General features: G+C 38.7%; 1 non-coding gene across 1 annotated transcript; it reads left to right on the top strand.

Annotated features, from left to right (window-relative positions):
- Positions 1-9,565: 9,565 nt before the first annotated feature.
- On the top strand, positions 9,566-9,672 carry LOC133049788 (U6 spliceosomal RNA). Its single transcript, XR_009691468.1, has one exon. It is a non-coding gene; the product is annotated as a U6 spliceosomal RNA (small nuclear RNA).
- The last annotated feature ends 4,828 nt before the right edge of the window (positions 9,673-14,500 follow it).

The following is a 14,500-nucleotide window of genomic DNA, read 5'->3' as shown; positions in this document are numbered from 1 at the left end:
CTCTTCTGGTACTGTAATATCAGCCTTTCTTTTATTTAGTACCTGAACTCATTTCTGATAGCTCTCAAATATTCACTGGACTATACTATGAATTCAGTTTTAATATTCTTAAGATACTTTGTCATGACAGAAAAGAAATAGAATTTCAATATTTAAGTATGGGTTGTAAGTTGAGGCATCTGATTCAGTGGTCCTGTGTGATATGAATTATTAAAAGACATGACATCATTACTTTTAAAGAATACCATTAAGCCCTAAATTTCCTCCCATTGCCATTGATTATAAATTCAGGGCTATTCAAGATATGCAGGAAATATGGCCGTACACATGGAAGTTAGGAACAATTCAACAAATATGTACTCGGCGTCTACCATGAGTATTTGTGCTCAGCCACACAGTTGTGTCTAACTCTTTTTGACCCCATGGAATGTAGCCCTCCAGGCTCCTTTCTCCGTGGGATTTTTCAGGCAAGAATATAGAATGTGTTGCCATGTAGTGCTACACAAAAGCATGATTATATAGTAATGAGTTAAATTCTAAAATGACTTAAAATTCTATATTCCAATTCAGAAATTATATAACGTGGAACAGATAGGACGTGCCCCATAAAGGAAATTAGGAAGTAAGGATTCTAAGTCTTGGTCATAATGCTCACTATCTGAGAACGTGAACGTTGCTCAGTCATGTCTGGCTCTTTGCGACCCATGGACTATACAGTCCATGGAATTCTCCAGGCCAGAATACTGGAGCGGGTAGCCTTTTCCTTCTCCAGGGAATCTTCCCAACCCAGGGATTGAACCCAGGTCTCCCGCAGTGCAGGCAGATTCTTTACCAACTGAGCCACCTAGATAAATGATATAATCTTTCTGTTATTTATTTTACAGATGAGAAAACAAAGGTTTGAACTAGTCAACTTCCAAATCCCCTTTCAACTTCCATATCCTGTGATTAGGTAATATTGTAATGTGCTGTGCTGTGCAATAACAGCATTAAAAATGGTATAAAAGTTTAGGGAGGACAGAAACCTTATGATAACCTATTTGAATGTTTAAATGAAGTCATAAGCATTTTTTTAACAAAATTAGCAACATCTGTTCACTGAGACTACAAATATATGTTGCCAAGTTCTGTACAGCTTGCCCTGTATCACACACTGGAAAATCAAGAATGAGTAAAGAAATAGTTAAATAAACAGTCTGAAGGCAGAGTGTTGATTCATGTAATAGAGACAGGACGCCATGAACACATTTCTGAACCACAAGGTGAAGTCACTGGAACTGGCTCTCTGGAGGAAGTGAGCGGAAGCAAACACTGAAGGGACAGCAGGGCAGGTGAAAGCAGCAGGTGGCCTTTCCAGGTGGGCAGGGCACAGGTGCAGGGTGATACCCTCTGGTTTCCAGGGCACTGTTAGGAGTTCGGAATGTCTGGAGCATGACTGCAAAGATGGTGAAGGCACTCAGCCAACTCTGCGGTATCCATCCATTAAACCACAAATAGGCTGTTTGTGTGTTTCATGAATCCTTTGTATGGACAAACATCGTATAAGAAATCCAACTAATCACCCTTCCTGTAAAAGTACAGAAGGCTTTATTTTGTAAATAAACATACTTTCCAAATAATTATGTTACCACAAGTTCCAGTTTATTGACAGCCCTGTCTCTGCTCAGAATCGAGGAGGTCCCCAGTTCATGTCTCTTTGCTGTGTTTCAGATCAGATATTCTGCTTACCTAATACAGATCAGCAAAAATTGAAAAAGGCCAGTGGCTCTCTCTCCCCCTAACCTAACAAGACTCTTTAGATCTGCATTTCAAACAATCAACACTTTGTCCTAGAGTGAGACAGACCTTTTGTATATCCCCATACGCTTATCATAGATCTTTATTTAAACATTTCTCTTGTGAAGTTGTAATTTGCTATTTACAGGCTTGTTTCCCTTGAAAGGAAGCAATAGCTTTGTATTCTCAAGTTTGTAGCGCCTGGAATCTTGTTTAGATGAATCTATGAATCCATAACTGAAGCAACCAATTTATTACCTACCCCTCCCCCAGGTAGTACATTATTTCTGCCTTGACAACCTGGATTTCACAATATTCTCTCTGAAACACTTAAATTCTTTTTAATAACTTATAGAGACAAAAAAGTTATAGAATTAAGCTAGAAACATTAGTTTAATTCATGACAGAAGAATAAACACTGAGCTCTCAAGCCTAGGAGCTCATTTCTTTGTATTTTTACGGGATGCCTCATATTCCAACATATGTGTGCCTCTCACCAACATACTTCAAGGCTGTTTAAATATTCTGCTTCTGACAGCTGTTCAAACTGCATATACTTTCTTCATGAAGAAATATATTTTGGAGTGAGATTTAATGTCTAGAATTTTCTATGGTGTTTCCAAAACTAAGTCTGTGTGCATGCTAAGTCACTTTAGTTGTGTCCGACTCTCTGTGACCCCATGGACTGTAGCCCACCAGTCCCCTCATCCATGGGATCCTCCAGGCAACAATGCTGGAGTGGGTTGCCATGCCCTCCTCCAGGGGATCTTCCTGACCCAGGAATTGAACCTGCGTCTCTTAAGTCTCCTGCATTGGCAGGTGGGTTCTTTATCACCAGCATCACCTGTGAATCCCTGAAAAAACTGTCTACTTTCAGGCAAAACTGAATAGCAGGTAACCTAGCAGTTAGGGCCACCAAATGGCTCAGTGTTAAAGAATCTGCCTGCCGATGAAGGAGACACAGATTTGATCCCTGGGTCAGGAAGATCTCCCGGAGAAGGAAATGGCAACCCACTCCAGTATTCTTGCCTAGAAAATCCCATGGACTGAGGAGCCTGGCAGGCTACAGTCCACGGGGTCACACAGAGTCAGATATGACTTAGCGACTGAATAGTAACCCAGCAGTTAAGAACATGACCGCAGATATAGGGTGCTGACTTTTTTACATTGGGGTGCTGAGTAACTTATTTTACTTCACTGGGTTTCAGTCATTCATCAATAAAATGGAGACAACTAATAGAACCAATATGTATCATATTTATTCTGTATGTATGTATGTGAGAATTAAATAGAAGAATGTACAACATGTGTGTAGAACAGTGACCAATACATAATAAATGTTCAATCTATTCATCTATTGGGACTGCCTTTTCTCTATAGGCTTGTATTTAGGAATAAGCATATGGAACTAAAAAGAAAAAAAGTTCTAGCCAGACTCACCTATAAGCATAAAATTAGATTTTTATACACCTATGTGCCTAGATTTTCAATTTGATTACTCAGGAGTCAATCCTGTGCTTTCTTTCAGATAAAGGGATAAAGGTGAGATTCTGTTTGTAATCCTTCCTTTTCTTTGTTTGCAAATAACACCAATCATGCCTGAAAAGCTCAGATGATAAAGGTGAAATGTTTCAAGGTCCTCATTAGCTCTCCAAGCAGTCTTATGTATGATGTTCAAATAACTTCTAAGAGTTTCTTCAAAAGCCACTTAAGAAAGGCTGGCTCACAGAACACATCACAAGGCATTATTGACAGATGGAAACTGGAATTGCTGTCCTCCCATTGGGAAATCGAGCCCTCTTTCTTCCGGCTTTTATTAGAAAGGACGGCCCTGAGCAGCTTGAAGCCTGCATAGCGTGGTGGCCACCAAACCTTCAATTAACACCTCACATTCGGTATCCTCTTGTATCTTCTCAATTGAATCAAAGTGTAATCTGCCTCATTTTCAGTAGGAAAAATGCTCTATTCACTGAAAATTTGATCTTTACTTGGTGTTTATGCCAGTATATTTTATTATTATTTTTTACTTTAACTCAATATCCCACATCAGGAACTATAGAATTTCCAGCGAACACCAGTTGGATCACTGTCTCAACCTTCAGAGACAGACTGACCAACAGTGAAATAAAATGTTATCACTTTTTTCTTACTCCATCATTGGCTTTTGATTAGAAGAAAAATCAGCTATGGTCAAAAGTTCTGGCTGTTATTGCTTCTATAAATTGTACAGTTTATGACCACTGTTAAGACTCAAATGTAGCAAGAATAGCATACTGAAAGAACGGATCAAAACCTCAAGTGATATATTGTGAACTATTGTTTTAATCTTGTATTGTTTAATTTACACTATAATGGTCTGAGACTATACAGAGATGAACTGAATGCATAACCTTCTGTAAAGGTTATTAGTTGATGGCGTGATTTTATACAGAAAAACTAGGACAGATTCATAGTTATCAATCTAACGTTTATTTCTGGTATCACTAAAATCACCGTTTGCCAAAGCATTCTAAGTAAATTTGTCCAGTTATGCAAGGCTCCTTCACCATTGAAATTATCCTACTGGTCAAAAGGGAGACTTACTGTTTAAGATGAACGTTTAAGGATCATCACTGGGCTAAACATTTGTAATAAAAATCCCTCTGCTAAATGCTTGCCAATACTCAGGCATTTTTTAAATCAGCTGTTTTTCAAAAGTTGCAATGAAATCAAAATGACTTTTTTAGGGAAAAAAACAACAGAGTTTTGCCTGAAGGAATCTCAGTGCTTCAATCCATGTAGAAATGATGTAGCCATCCACCTCAGGAAAAATAGATAAATAAATCATGGTTGGGTTTTCAAGTCTCACAACAGTGTTGATTCTCTATAAACTCATCTAATTTGTAAAGTATATAGAAAATCTCCCTTTGAGTATGACAAAATACAAACACTAGGTCAAGTCAAATCACACTATCAAATTGTTTGCCATCCAACTAACAATTCATGTTGGAATAAGTTTCACTTGGCCTACTTTACAGCAAAAGCTATTCTTCTCTTTTTCTTAATAATCTATATTCCACACATATGTGAGACTATTTCATTAGAAGCAATATTCCACTAAAGTTGTTAGAATAGTTGCATAAAAATCGCCCATATTTGTTATAAAAATTGCATTAGTAACGTATGCATTTGTACAACGTATATTCCATGTCTCAAAAAAAAGGTTCACATCACAATTTTATTTTAGAATTGATTGCACAGTAAATTGTGTTTGACCTTCGAAAACTGATAGTCCTACTGTTTGGAGGAGAATAAATTTGCCAATTCTGGCGTCCCTCCTTATACTGGTTGCTGGGAAACATAGGAGTGAATATGCCATCTGTTACAACCACTTTACTAATCATTGTTATCAGCATATTTGCCTCTTCCCATTATGCTTATCTTGAACACAAATATCATTTAAATAGTTATGTTTACATATAACAATTATATTTAGATATATAAATATATATGTAAATATGTACATATCTACATAATGATAATCTTCCTCATATAATTTTCAGCAAGCGATAGAGTACCAACATACAAATATTTATTGTGCATAATTTTAATTCTATCATGATGTACTATAAATTTTAAATGCCTTAATGTGACTTTCAGAAGTTTCTGTTTCTACTACTAATGATATGTATAACACATTTGCAATACATAACTTCAAATTTTTCCATGGTTCCAAATGGACTACATTTTATACCACATAGGTTGCAATGTACAGTTGTAGAGGTTGTGCACTGCTCAACTCCAGAGGTGCTAGTAATCTCATAGTCTAAGTAAACAGCACCACTTGGGCTTGTCCCATGCATAAGCACTGTGACTAAATGCTGGCCCCATCATGTCTAAGTACACAGCTCTCCAAAGAAACTCGATGAGGTTATAATGTACCAAGGCATTCTGGACTCTGAATCCATTGCTAAATTAACCATGGTGAAATTGATGGGAAATACTTGCACACAATTTCCATTTACTAAAACTTCTGTGATTTTCTTTCTCTAAGACTGACGGATAAACATAAAGAAGCATGAAAATACAGATTCTTACTAAAAATTTATGGATTTTGTGATTTATTTTCCCATAAATTTATTCCTGACTCTGTAAATGTGTTCCTGCAAGATGTATCTATAACTGTTTTGGTGTAAAAATATGGAAATTTTCATGGTGGACATAAAATATAGGCTCATTAATAAAAATTTAAGTAGGTATCATTCGAAACAATTGGTTCACATGGATAGAGCAGACCTTAAGCAATGTATAAAACTTGGGATTTGAAGTAAAATGGGGTAGCTGCACTAAAGTATGAAGTGTAGTGAAAATATCCCGGTCTCTCTAGTCAGCCAAGAGTGGTACTTACACAACATAGAGCAAATTATTCAACCTTCTTGAATTTATGCCTGCACAGAACACTGATGATGCCAATACTGTTCTTATCCTGCAATTGTTAACGAGAATGATGTCTGTACAGTAGTCAGCATGTGCATGTGGGCTTAGTTGCCAAGGCATGTCCAACTCTCTGTGACCCCATGGACTGTAGCCCACCAGGCTCCTCTGTCCATAGCAATTCCCAGGCAAGAATACTGGATTGGGTTGCCATTTCCTCCTTCATTGGACTTCCCCAAATCAGGGATTGAACACGTGTCTCCTGAGTCTCTTGCATTGACAGGCAGATTCTTCACCACTGAGCCACCTGGGAAACCATCCTATAATTTAGGAACCCTTAAAATGTGCCCTCTAAATGGAGATCATTTAACATGCAAATATCCTTTAAAGATCACAGGATCTTTATCCTAAAGCAATAAAATTCCACTCATTGTGCTGTCAATGTAGATGCTAATAAATGATGGACTGGTTGAACCCAACCAATCCATCCTAAAGGAAATCAGTCCTGAATATTCATTGAAAGGACTGATGCTGAAGCTGAAAGTCCAATACTGTGGCCACCTGATGTGAAGGACTGACTATTGGAAAAGACCCTGATGCTGGGAAAGATGGAAGGTAAGGAGAAGGGAGCACCAGAGGAGGAAATGGCTGGATGGCATCACTGACTCTATGGACAGGAGTCTGAGGAAGCTCCGGGAGCTGGTGATGGACAGGGAAGCCTGGCACGCTGCAGTCCATGGAGCTGCAAAGAGTCAGACACGACTGAGCTTCTGAACTGAACTGAATAAGGGATGAGGGGACAGGGGTAATAGACTCTCAGAGAAGGGAGAGATGTAGCAATCTTTTGCTATGAATAAGATGAGACAGAGTTTGAGTGCCTTGCCCAAGAATAATGTCAGGTTTTTGTTTTTTTTTTATGTACCATGTGGTCTTCTGAGCCAGAATAAAGTCAGGTCTTAAGAGATCAGGCAGCCACCAACTTTCTGGGTATGAGGAACAACCTAGGCAGCTGACTGTCATCCAGCGTAGTGCAGAGAACTGCATCAGGCCCAGTTCAAAGAAAACAAAATTAGTATCTTGTACTGAAAACCCAGTGTTCTGTTTATAACCATTCTGTCTCATGAAATTTAATGAAGGATGATATAAATCTTGGGATAATTTTGATATTTCCCACATGCAAACCTGGCTTGTCTGAGCTTCCCAGTAAAGCTCTATCCCTGCTCTTCTTTTCTCTGAACCAAAACAGGTCCTAAGATGGCCCTAGCACTGGTCCTTTTCATTCTGGTACTGCAAGGACATCAGATCAGTCAATCCTAAAGGAAACCAACCCTGACTATTCATTGGAAGGACTGATGCTAAAGCTGAAACTCCTATTCTTTGGCCACCTGATGGGAAGAGCCGACTCATTGGAAAAGACCCTGATGCCCTTATGTTGGGAAAGATTGAAGGCAAAAGGAGAAGCGGGCAAAAGAAGATGAGATTGTTAGATAGCATCACCGATTCAATGAACCTGAATTTGAGCAAACTCTGGGAGATGGTGAAGGACAGGGAAGCCTGGTGCACTGCAGTCCATGGGGTCACAAAGAGTCTGACATCATGTAGCGTGTGAACAACAATTGCAAATTCAAAACCTGGTACACTGTCGTGTATGCACTTCACCTTTGTCACTTTCTGAGAGAAGCTCTGTAAGCTTTTTTTAGAAAACAACCACAACAACAACATTCTTTTGGGGACCTCACCTAGTCCTGTGACTTTAAATACCATCTATATTGGAACAACTCTCAGATTTATTTCCAGCCAGGATCTCCTCCTTGAACTCTAGACTCATGGGTGTAGATTGTTTACTAATCATCTCTACATGGACATGCCAGAGGTATCTCAAATTTAACATTTTTAAAGCCAAATTATTGCTCTCCCCCCCAAAACAAGCAAACAATTACTCCATCCTCCCAATTACTCAAGCCAAACACCTGGGAGTCACCTGGAACTTTCTTTCACACTGTAAATTTCATCCAGTGCCAAATTCTCCATCTTCATCATGGATCTGTTTCTACCCATTTTCAGCATCTCTACCGATGTCACACTGACTCACTTCCCCATTATCTCTCACTTGGTATGCTAGAAAGCCTCATAAATGGTGCCTCTGCTTCCACATTGAACCCTGTGCCTAGTCTCAGTATTGAAGTCAAACAAAATGATCCTGTGAAAATGTAAACCAGACCACAAGAATCTTTTGGCTCAAAACCCTCCAGTGGCTTCCTCTGTCACTCCAATTAAATGCCCAACATTCACTCTCATTTGCAAAACCCCACACAACTTGGCCTCCTGGTCTCTTTCTCATCACATTTCCTGGTAGTTGCCTGCGTCCCCTCTCAGGTCCAGTCACACGGGTCTCCCAGCTGACCCTCAGCATGCTGGGGCTCGAGGCCTTTCCATGATATTCCTTTTACCTCTCTCTCTCTCACAGTGCCTTCCTCAAGTATCACCTCCTCCGAGAGACCTTCTCCCTTAGTCTGTTTGGGCTATAATAAGTAACGACCATAATCTGAGTGGTTTAGGGAACAAATATTTATTTCTCACAGTTCTGGAAGCTAAGGAGTCCAACATAAAGGTACAAGTATATCTGGGGGCTGGTGAGGACCTCCTCCTCATGTGCAGATAGCCATCGTCTCACTTTTCCTCACATGGTAGAGATGAGAGAGACAGTGAGTGAGCTCTCTTATTTTTTCTCCTTATAAGGGTACTCATCCCACCATGCGGGCCCCACTGTCATTACTGGATCACCTCCTAAGGTACCTATCCCCAAGTACTTCACAGTGAAGTTTCAGGATTCGACATAAGAATTTTGGGGAGACAGAAACATTCAGTCCATGGTACCGTCTCTAACCAGTTTATTTAAAATTAAACTTTTCCTTTGGCACACTCTCTATTCCCTGGTCTATTTGGTTCATTGCACTTATCACCCTTTATGACACTGTTTTAATTGTTTTGTCTGTTCATCTCAACTATATCATAAGCTCAATGAGGGCAGGAACTTATATTTTATTATTTTTTCCCCATGTGCCTAAATCATGGTCTGAACCACAGGAAAAGCTCAATACATATTTGTTAAAACAATATCATCGTTAAGCAAATCCTCTCATTATTTTCCAGTTTTCTTTTCTGTACTTTCAATCTTAGCATCTTTCCTGTATATTTGAAACTACAGAGAATACATTTTACTTAGTTTTGCCAAGTATAAAACTTACAGGATTTATTTTTCATTCTCATCGATGTTTTTGATTGAATTCCAGAAAAGCAAGAAAATGCTGACTTACACAGTCATGTGCATGGAAATCTGACCAGTCTGTTTTTAAGACCAAGTGTCCCTTCTTTTGTGCTTGCTTCGGCGGCACATATACTAAAATTGGAACGATACAGAGAAGATTAGCATGGCCTCTGCGCAAGGATGACACGCAAGTTCGTGAAGCATTCCATGTTTTAAAAAAAAAAAAAAAAAAAAGACCAAGTGTCCCTTCTTTTGCAATGTTTATAAATTTCAGTCATATTCCATAGTCTCCCAGCTAACCTCTCAGTTAGTTTAACTTTAATTCTTTTCCTGCAATACATCTTGTGCCTCATACTGGGAAAACACAAACTTTTACTTATGTAACCCTGGGATCTAGAATTCTCTATTGAATTTTTAGCTTTTTTTAATCTAGAATCAAAGTCCCTGAGGTTTGTGTTCTTACCTCTTGTGATCCCATGGACTGTAGCCCACCAGGCTCCTCTGTCCATGGGCTTATCCAGGCAAGAACACCGGAGTGGGTTGCCATGCCCTCCTCTAGGGGATCTTCCCAACCCAGGGATTGAGGCCAGGTCTCCCTCATCTCAGGCAGATTCTTTACTGTCTGAGCCACCAGGGAAGCCCGTTCCTACCTCTTAAACATGTTTAAATTTTACTTTCACACTGACTCTATTCTTCTACTTCAATTAATACCCTTGGTCATCGTCTTTTCCCTCTCCATTTCCTCAAACACTAATCAGCCTTCAAGACCTAGTTCAGCTGAACCTTCTTCTCAGAGCAATCAGCAGTTATTTCAGAGAATATTAATCCCTTCCTCATTGGAATAATTATTAATATGAGACATAACTGAGTATTCAGTTCTCCAGGACTAGTTATAAGCTCCTTGAACACTAGACAGGCTCCAAATAGGAAAAGGAGGACATCAAGGCTGTATATGTCACCCTACTTATTTAACATATGCAGAGTACATCAGGAGAAACGCTGGGCTGGAGGAAGTACAAGCTGGAGTCAAGATTGCCGGGAGAAATATCAATAACCTCAGATATGCAGATGACACCACCCTTATGGTAGAGAGTGAAGAGGAACTAAAAATCTCTTGATAAAAGTGAAAGAGGAGAGTGAAAAAGTTGATTTAAAGCTTAACATTTAGAAAACTAAGATCATGGCATCTGGCCCCATCACCTCAAGGGAAATAGATGGGGAGACAGTGGGAACAGTGTCAGACTTTATTTTTTGGGGCTCCAAAATCACTGCAGATGGTGACTGCAGCCATGAAATTAAAAGACGCTTACTCCTTGGAAGGAAAGTTATGACCAACCTAGATAGCATATTAAAAAGCAGAGACATTACTTTGCCAACAAAGGTCCATCTGGTCAAGGCTATGGTTTTTCCAGTGGTCATGTATGGATGTGAGAGTTGGACTGTGAAGAAAGCTGAGCACCGAAGAATTGATACTTTTGAACTGTGGTGTTGGAGAAGACTCTTGAGAGTCCCTTGGACTGGAAGGAGATCCAACCAGTCCATCCTAAAGGAGATGAGTCCTGGGTGTTCATTGGAAGGACTGATACTGAAGTTGAAACTCTAGTACTTTGGCCACCTCATGCGAAGAGTTGACTCATTGGAAAAGACCCTGATGCTGGGAGGGATTGTGGGCAGGAGGAGAAGGGGACGACAGAGGATGAGATGGCTGGATGGCATCACCGACTCGATGGACATGAGTTTGAGTAAACTCCGGGAGTTGGTGATGGACAGGGAGGCCTGGCATGCTGCGATTTACGGGGTCACAAAGAGTTGGACACGACTGAGTGACTGAGCTGAACTAAACACTATATAACGATTCAACTTTATTGTTTTCTGATATGTGTTATCTTAAAAGCTAGTCGTTGTTTTTTATTCATCTGACAGAGCAAAATGCCTAGCTCACATGGACCACTTAATTTTTCCGTGCAGAAAGGAAAAAATGAAAGAAAAGAAAATGGAAAAGAAGGACAGGAAAGAAAAAGAAAGGAAAGGAGAGGAAAAGAAAATGGCCAGTTATGGCCTTATTTCTTGAGTTCTATGTATGTTAATTGCCTTGTGTATTATGGTTTTTTTTTTTTTTTTTGCTTCTTAAAATGCATTGGCCTTGTGAAGAGACATAAAATGAAATGCATATTAACTTTTAAGAACAATGCAATAAAACATAATACAAATCATGTCCTTTAAATGTCCAAACAAATAATTGGTATTATATAAATGCAATTGAAAGGTTAGGATTTTATTGTACAGTTGTGTTATGATTATGGCATATTAAGATGAAGATTATATGATAACCCAAATTAAGATTGTTTATATGCAAATGGTTTATTCATAACAAATGATTATATGATATTATGCCTCTTAAAAGTACCCCAATGATTTTCCAGGAATTTTTTATTGAAATTCTACCAGTTGTGCTATTTGGTGGAGATGTAAAGATAAATTTAAAACCTGAACTTCAAATTCAAGGAAATGACAGTCTTAAGGGTAAGAGAGACGTCTTTTCTATTGCTGCATCATGTTTTACTTTTTAAAAAGCTATAGTTCACTAGACGTCTTAAATTATAGAGGAAGATAGAAAAAAGAAAAAAAGTGGAATTTTAGTTTTAAATAGTAATAGAAGAAGCCTATGGGTTATATACCAAAGTCTGTCAGAGACAAGATATATGCCTTTCATACAGTTAACTGAGCATAAAGGTAGAAAATTATTAAACAAAGCAAAGGAAAATTTGAAAATAATATATGCATTCAAAAGAACATTTTAGAATGGTAAAATATTTGGTGCATCCAGGCTGTCGATTCTATGCAACAGCTTTCTCGTTTTGCCACAAGGAACAATCGTCCAGCTGTCAAGGGGAAATTTGTTATATTTGAACCAACTTCCTCTGTGCCAAAAACAAGGTCAGAAGTAAAGGAAAATAATTCCTGTCACTTATTGGATTTGACAGTAAATTACTCTTTGATGAACAGATGGACTTTAAGTGATTTAAATTCATAATCAAAGTGTAATCATGAGGAACAGTGATTTGGAATCTTCTGTCAACTGATCAGTGAAGGACATATCTTGAACACCAGTCACCAAATCCTGTGTTGCTCCCTGAGAACTGGTCCACCATCACAGGAAATGTTATCAACACTCTACCAAAATTATGTGGACAGATCTGCAAGTGTGTGATTCATTTCTATAATATCTTTCCTATATAAACTGGATATTCTTTTCAAGAAGATGCAGATACTTTAAAAAGCAAAACTATATCTTCTTTTTTTTCTGTAAAATTCAGTAAGTATTTTTGGACAAAGTTGATAACATCCATTAGTAAATATGCATATATCTGGAACATGCTAAATTATAAACCTTTAATGATTACATTAGTATAGATGCATTGATAACCATGGCATCACTGAAATCTCCTATAATAGGCAACCATAGATTATGTATGTCTTTCAAAGACAGTGTGTATCAAGTGCTTAGAAAGAGCTCTGTATATGTTAGCACTGCGTTTATTCATGAAATGGTAGTGATGACACTAATGATGATGAAGAAGTTTCTGGATAAGCATATGCTGAGAGGCAGGGAAAGATTGTCTAATTATGAATCTGCAGCCCATTTATAGAGAGGCTTAGTGCTCTTCTTCTGATGGTGAATAGTTGTATTGCTGACTGCTGGATCTTTGATTAGTCAGATCAAGTGACAGGACCCCTCCATCACAGAACGCAGCAGTATCTAACCACTAGGGAAGGCCTCCCCTTTGGCTCAGCAATCTCCGATTTATGTTTATGTTGTGAAGTGTGGGTTCAATTTTACCTTTTTAAATAATTATACCAGTCATACACACAGCACTTCTCTGTGAAGTCCATTTTAATGCATTCAGCTGAAATTATGCCTTATCCTATTCTAAATTCTCATGCATATTTGTATGTTTCTATGCATGTTAGTCACTCAGTCATGTCCAACTCTTCGCAACACCATGGACTACAGCCCACCAGGCTCCTCTGTCCATGGAATTCTCCAGGCAAGAATACTGGAGTGGGTTGCCATTCTCTTCTCCAGGGAATCTTCCCGACCCAGGGATTGAACCTGGGTCTCCCTCCTGTATGTTTCTAAATTCCTACTGAATGCCTTATGTTCTAAATTCTCATGTATGCTAATATTTGTGTGTTTCTAATTCTACTGAATATTCATTGGAAGGGCTATTGCTAAAGCTCCAATATTTTGGCCACATGATGCCAAGAGCCAATTCGTTGGAAGAGACCCTGATGCTGGGAAAGGCTGAAGGCAAAAGAGAAGGGGGCAGCAGAGGATGAGATGGTCGCATAGCATTACTGACTCAATGGACATGAATCTGAGCAAACTCCAGGAGATACTGGAGGACAGAGGAGCCTGCCGTGCTGCAGTCCATAGGGTTGCAAGGTCAAACACAACTGGTGACTGAACAGCAACTTTGTCCAGATGCTCATGGGCTACCTAGGCTTGAATACTTTCTCTATTCCAGGGAGCTCAAATTTACCTGCCAAAAATAAAAAGTCAAGTCAGGGGGGTAAAAAGGAAAGAAAAGAACTAAGTGGAAAAGAAGAGCAAATACTGAGGAGTGGCCCTACCAGATAGTAAAACAAAGATAGAAAGCATCAGTACTCCAAACAATATGGCCCACAAGCAAATGAATGAACCAAGAACTCTTCTCAAACTAATTTTCATCTATTTCTTCCTCTTCTTTGCATCCTTTCCTTTATTCTCCCTTTTCCTCCCTCTCTTTCTCTTTCAGCAAATAATAAATGGCTAGCATCTGTTAAGTAATACACTGTATTTCAGAGATATAAATATGTATAGCGAGTGTTCCCTACTTTTCAAGAATATATAGACCAGTATATTGAATTAGACATGCACAAAATCAAGCATGATAATCATTTATGAAGGACACAACAGAACTTTTTCTATTTAGAAAATTTCCCTATATGAACATATGCTCTAAAATAAATTGGATTCCCTCAATGTAATGTTTCTGAAGA

This window comes from Dama dama, chromosome 30 (genome assembly GCF_033118175.1).
Source record: "Dama dama isolate Ldn47 chromosome 30, ASM3311817v1, whole genome shotgun sequence".
Lineage (NCBI taxonomy): Eukaryota > Metazoa > Chordata > Mammalia > Artiodactyla > Cervidae > Dama > Dama dama.
The sequence above is the reverse complement of the archived record's forward strand: the minus strand, read 5'-3'. Positions and strand labels throughout refer to the sequence as shown.